This window comes from Cicer arietinum, chromosome 4, assembly GCF_000331145.2.
Source record: "Cicer arietinum cultivar CDC Frontier isolate Library 1 chromosome 4, Cicar.CDCFrontier_v2.0, whole genome shotgun sequence".
Lineage (NCBI taxonomy): Eukaryota > Viridiplantae > Streptophyta > Magnoliopsida > Fabales > Fabaceae > Cicer > Cicer arietinum.
This window is the reverse complement of record NC_021163.2, coordinates 51,272,591-51,279,400: the sequence shown is the minus strand read 5'-3', so window position 1 is coordinate 51,279,400 and position 6,810 is coordinate 51,272,591.

Here is a 6,810-nt window from a genome sequence, read left to right as displayed (position 1 = left end):
AGATTTGAAGAAGATATGATGAACATCTAATTAACAATAAGAAATGAATTATTTACAAGAAGATTTTGTTGAAATCAATTTCATTTTATACTTAGAGTTTTGATGTTAACAAATGTATTTTATAAGAACAAATATATTTGACTTCACAAAATATGAACGAAGATTCATGTTTTGAAGACAACATAAAATAAGATTTTATTCAGATATATTTTTGAAAAAGTATTTGACCAAATTGAAAAGAAGATATGGTCAATGTAACACCCCAAATTTTATATTAAACTATTTTATTAATAAAATAATATTTTAAATAATTAATTTGGTGTTTATATTATTTTAGAATATATGTTGATCAGTTTATGATTATTTTTTTTATATGTGTGTTTTATATGATATTGGACTAAATGAGTAATATAAATTAAAAAAATTATATTTTATTATTTTATATATTTTTCTAAAAATAATAGTATTTTAGTGTAATATTTTAAAAATAAAATTTTAGGCAATTTTACGTCTACATGTGTGTTCGTAATTAATGTGATATTTTCTTATGCGTTTGACTAATGTTAAATGTGCACTTAATTATATTTAATTATTTTTAAATATGTCTTATTTTAATTATTTATTTTGCAAATAATTATCTTGAGATATTAGTAATATTGATATTGATTTCCTTTATTTTTATATAGTTGCTATATTATGATGATTTTATATGTATTTATTATGATTTTGTAATTAATGTAAATTGTTAATATTATAATTATTTATTTTATCTTTTATTTCTCTTTAAAGTTGGTAGTATTTTAATGTAAGTATCTTCAAAAATAATAATTTATTAATTGTGGTAATAATTATGAGTATGAGAATTTCAGTTTTTACTAATATATTTTTAGAAGGTTAATTATTTTATAAAATATTAGTAATGGTTTTGTAATGAAATTGTGCTTAAAGGAGTGTTAAAAAAAATTAATTTTGATAATTGTTGATTTTATTTATAAAAAAAATGGAATAAAATGTGTTTTATGGATTAGGCCCATGAATAAAACGTTATTAAATATATAAACAAATAAAATTGATTGAAAACAAGAAGAAAGAAAATTATGAGAAAAGGAGAAAAGCGGGATACTTAGAAGAGCAGCGACAGTTTGAGAGAAAACGGAAGGAAAAAATTTGGTTCAAGGTCGATAACTGTCCAGAAAAAATTCTTCCTTTTCTTGTCCAAATTTCAATATGTTGTTTTATTCATTGAGCTAGTCAATTAAACACAATTCCTTAGGTTTTTAACCATTCCAATTTCTCTCTAAAATTCTCGACTTCTTCGTTTATGAAATTTGTTATTTTGCACCGTTCTTCTTCACCGTAAGTCCAATTTGAGTGAAATCAACGTGAAAACAACTGTGTAAACAATGACTATATTATCCCCTGATTATTTTCCGATTTAGATAAGTTTACTTAACTCAATTTTGAAATTGACCCTTTTAGAGCATGTTCTCATAATTTATTTTTGTCATTTACCCATAAATTATCGAGTTAGATCGATTATAGGACAATGATTCAAAGAACAAAGACTTGTTGCTTGTGGACTCGTATTTTCCTGTAAAAGCGTTGAGATAAGGTAAGGAGTGAGAGAGCATTTAAATGCATGACTATAATATATTGTGAGATGAACGAGAAAATCGTATTTCCCAACGGTTCATTCGGGGTTCGCTACGTACAGCGGTGACCCTTTGAGGGATAAATTAATTCAGGTGTAAATATTGAAATTGTGAGAATAAAATGTGGAATAGAAAGATTTATAATGTATTGATTGATTTAATTTTGTTGAATGTGTGATATTTGATATTATTGTGATATTGGGTGTTGAATGAATTTTGTGCATATGTTTTATTAGATGGGTTATGTGATTTTATAAATTTTTGATAAGTTTATGCGATGATGATGATATATTATTGATGATAGTGATGTTATAAATGTTTGATGAGAATTTTGAAGTAACCCCATAGTTGATGAAATAGCAAAGATACTTGTGCTAAAGATGATGCTCTTCATGGAGTAGTCTACATCAACGAGATGAGAAAATAGATGTTGAAATTTTTTGAAGTGGAGATTATTTTTTCGTAGGTAGGCCCTCACAAGGCTAGTGATTTTGGGGAAGTACATTTGAATGAGTCTGATCGTGACGGTCTATTGTTGAGCCTTAAGTCAAGAATGCTGGACCTTGGAGGTAATCGGGTGGGGAATTCTTAGGTGACTTGGAGGTTGCATTCCAAATGTCGGGAGCTACCATGCAACACACATTTACCTCGACAGTCGTGTATATGTGTCTCGAGTTGAGTTGAGGAATCTATTAAGATATGACCAATTTGATTTGTCCGTCCACTTGAGTGGCGGCATAATATCAAGCCTCCAAACCAAGTACTTCAGAGTTAGAATGATACCAAATTATGAACTAGAGTCTAAACTCATGCATAGAATTGCATTTTCATATGATTTTTTTGTTGTACTTAATATGTATCATCTGCGATAATAATTTCTTTAAGATTATTTGATGTTATACTGAAATGTATTGATTTTTCTAGAGTGATTTTGACTTTATAAAATGTGATGTTTTTCCTTGAAGAATGTTTTTGTAATGATACAGTATATGTATGACTAATTATGTGATCTTCTTACTTATATTATACTATCAACATGATTTTGAAACTCATCTTCTTCCCTATTTGTGTTTGACTGGTTTGACCATAAGTTTGTGAAATCGTAGTTAATCCAAGTTAATGAGTCTTGAAGTTCAAGTTTGGGAGAATTTTCGCCCTGATAGGTGATACCAGGAATAAGAGTTATAAGTTTTATTTACTTATTTAATTACAAACGACTTTTTGTATGAAAACCTTATAAGTATTGGTTAGTTTTTGGAATTAAATTAAGAAACTATTGTTAAATTGAATTCATCTAGATTGCACCATTTTATAAGGAAAAAAAAAGTTTAAAGTGTTCCATTTGAATTTTGAGAAATGTGATATTTTAAATAACTCACAAAAGTTTCTTTTTCCTTTGAAATAGTTTTTATTTATCCGGTGCAAATAAAAATATGGTATAAATTAGACTAAATAGCACTCGCGGTCCCTTAATTTAATTTTAGTTAACGTTTTAGTCTTTTATTTTTGTTCCCAATTTTGTCCTTTATTTTAATTTTAAGTCACAATTTAATCTTTTATTTTTTAAAATGTCAACAATGTTATTATTTTTTTTTTCTTCATAAAAATTCAAAAATTCATCAAAATTTTCAAACAAAACCCATAAAATTAATTAACATCTTCGATATAATATAAATTTCATTAAATGCATAACTCAAATATTCAAAAACACTCATATTTTCATCTCCAACAACATCAAATTCAACAAATAAAGAATGAAAATATGAGTTTATTTAAAGATTTAAGTTATGAAAATTTGACAAAACATGCATTATATTGAAGATGATAATTCATTTTAAGGGTTTTGTTTGAAAATTTTGATGAATTTTTTAAATTTTTGTAAAAAAAAAAGGATAACATTGTTGACATTTTAAAACATAAAAGATCAAATTGTAAATTAAAATAAAAATAAATGACCAAATCGAGAAGATGAAAAAAGGTAAATGACTAAAACGTTAACTAAAATTAAGTTAAGGGACCGCAAATGCTATTTAGCCTATAAATTATTATGTATATTATTTTGGGGTTTAAGGTGTCACATTTATACTACTCATTTAGTCCAATATGTATAAATTAGCATATCATAGGAAACACACATATGAAGAAAATTAATCATAAAACAATCAACAAATATTCTAAAATAATATTAACTCTAAATTAATTATTTAAAATATTATTTCATTAATAAAATAGTTTATTATTAAATTTGGGGTGTTATAGTCAAGATTTGAAATAAATCAACAAAAATCCAACTCAATTTAATTATTTAAAATAAATCAAGAGCAATTCAAACAAAAGTTATCTTCATTTTACAAAATAAATCAACTTTAACTCCTTCAAAATGTCTTGTGTGACACCCTAAACCCCAAAAGAACATTTATAATAATATATACTAAATTATTTGAAGAAAACTTGCAACAGATAAAGAAAATATGTTAAAGAGAATAAAAACTTTAATATCTAATTTAGGATATCACGTTTCTCTAAATACACGTGTAACAATTCAACTTTGTTCCTCAATTAAAACAGTGGAATATCAATGAATTTGATTTAACTAGAATTTCTTGATTTCATTCCCAAGACTTACTCGTACTAAGTTTTCATATAAAAAATCATTTGTAATAACATAAGTAAAATACACATTACGACTCTTAATTCCTAGTATCACCTATCAAAGCGGGGTTTCTCCCAAACTTGAACTTCAAGATTCATTAACCTTAATAACTGCAATTTCGCAAACGCATGACCAAACCAGTCAAACACAAACAACGAAGGAGGTGAGTTTTGAAATCATGTTGATAGTATAATATAAATAAGAGGAACACGCAATTAATCATCAATAAACTGTATCATTACACAAACATTATTCAAAGAAAAACATCACATTGTATAGTCAAAATCAAAGAAAATCAATACACTTCACTGTAACATCAAATCATCGCAGAAATTATTATTACACATAATACATATTAATCACAACAAAACAATCACAAGAAAATGCAATGCTATGCATGAGCTTAGACTCTACTTCACAATGTGGTACCATTCTAACTCTGAAGTACTTGGTTAGAAGGCTTGATACTATGCCACCATCCCGGTGGACGGACAATTCAAATTGGCCATGTACTCATAGATCCCCTCAACTCAACCTGAGACACATCTACGTGACAATCAAGGTAAACGTGTGTTGCGTGGTAGCTCTCGACATTTGGAGTGCTACCTCCAAGTCACCTAAGAATTCCCCACCCGAATACCTCCAAGGTCTAACAATCTTACCTTAAGGCTCGACAGCAGACCGCCACGATCAGGCTCATTCAGTTGTACTTCCTCGGAATCACTAGGCTTGTCAGGCCCTACCTATATGATGAGAAAATAATCTTTACTTCACAAATTCTCAATATTTATTTTCTCCCCTCGTTGGCCTATGATACTCCATTAAGACCGTCATCTCAAACACAAATTGGAATCACAATTATTTCACCAACTATGGTGTTACTTCAATATTCTCATCACAAATTCACAACATCCCTATCATTAATAATATCTCATCACATAAACTCATCACAAATTTATAGCATCACTATCATTTACCATACATCATCACATATACTTATCACAAATTTATAACATCATTATTTTTAATTATACATCATCATAATCACATTAACTTATCAAAATGAATTCACTTTTTATTATCACATCACATAGACACGTCTAATCAAACATATACATAAAATTCATGCGACATCCAATATCACAATAATAGCAAATATCTCACATTTAATAAAAATAAATCAAACATCACATTAATATCAAATATCACACATTCAACGGAGTTAAATCAATCAACACCTTATAAATATTTCTATTCCATATTTTAATCTCACAATTCTCATATTTTTAAATTAATCAATTTATCACTCAAATGGCTACTGCCGTACGTAGCGAGCCCCGAATGAATCGTTGGGAAGTACGGTTTTCCCGTTCATCTCACAATATATTATACTCATGAATTCAAACGCTCTATCACCCCTTACCTTATTTCGACGCTTTCACACATGAATAGGATTCCACGAGTAAACAACCTTTGCTCATTGACTCTTTGTCCATCAATCGATCTAACTCGACAGTTTATGGTTAAACGTTAAAAGTAAATTATGAGAAGATACTCTAAAAACTAAATTCGAAATTCGGTCAAGGAAAATTACCATGAATCAGAAAACCAATCAGTGGATAATATAGCTACTTTTCACACGGTCGTTTTGGCGTTGGTTTCACTCAAATCAAACTTACGGTGAAGGAGAACGGTGCAAAATAATGAATTCTACAAACGGTGAAATCGGGTATTTTAGAGAGAAATTGGGGCTGTTAAAAATCAGGAAAATCGTGTTTAATTGACAAGTTAAATGAGTAAAATAACATACTAAAATTTGAACAAAAACGGAGAAACTTTTCTGGAACATTTATCGATCACCGGTGCCAATTTTCTTCTAATTTTGTTCCAATTCCTCGTGGGAGGAGCAGCTGCCGTGCCATACCTTTCTATTCCTCTATTTTTTTTTTTGTTTGATTTTATTCTTTAATTAGGTTTTACTTGGCTTATCCCATGAAACACATTTAATCTTTTTTTTTTTAATAAAACCAACAATTACCAAAGTTAGTTTTTTTTAAAACGGAGAAACTTTTCTGGAACAGTTGTCGATCACCGGTGCCAATTTTCTTCTAACTTTGTTCCAATTCATCTTGGGAGCAGCAGCTGCCATGTGTCGTATCTTTCTCTTCCTCTATTTTTTGGTTTGGTTTTATTCTTTAATTAGGTTTTACTTGGCTTATCCCATGAAACACATTTAATCTTTTTTTTTTTAATAAAACCAACAATTACCAAAGTTATTTTTTTTAACAAAATTTAATTACTAATATTTCAAAAATAATACTTGATAAATTAGAGAAATTAAAATAATCAACCTTTTAAAAAAATACATATTATTAACAACCCAAACTCTCATATTCAAATTAATCACTATAATTATAGTTATTTTTCAAAATACTCACGTTATAATAATATATCATTAGAGAATAGTCAAAATTATAAAATAAATAAATATAAAATCAACACTTT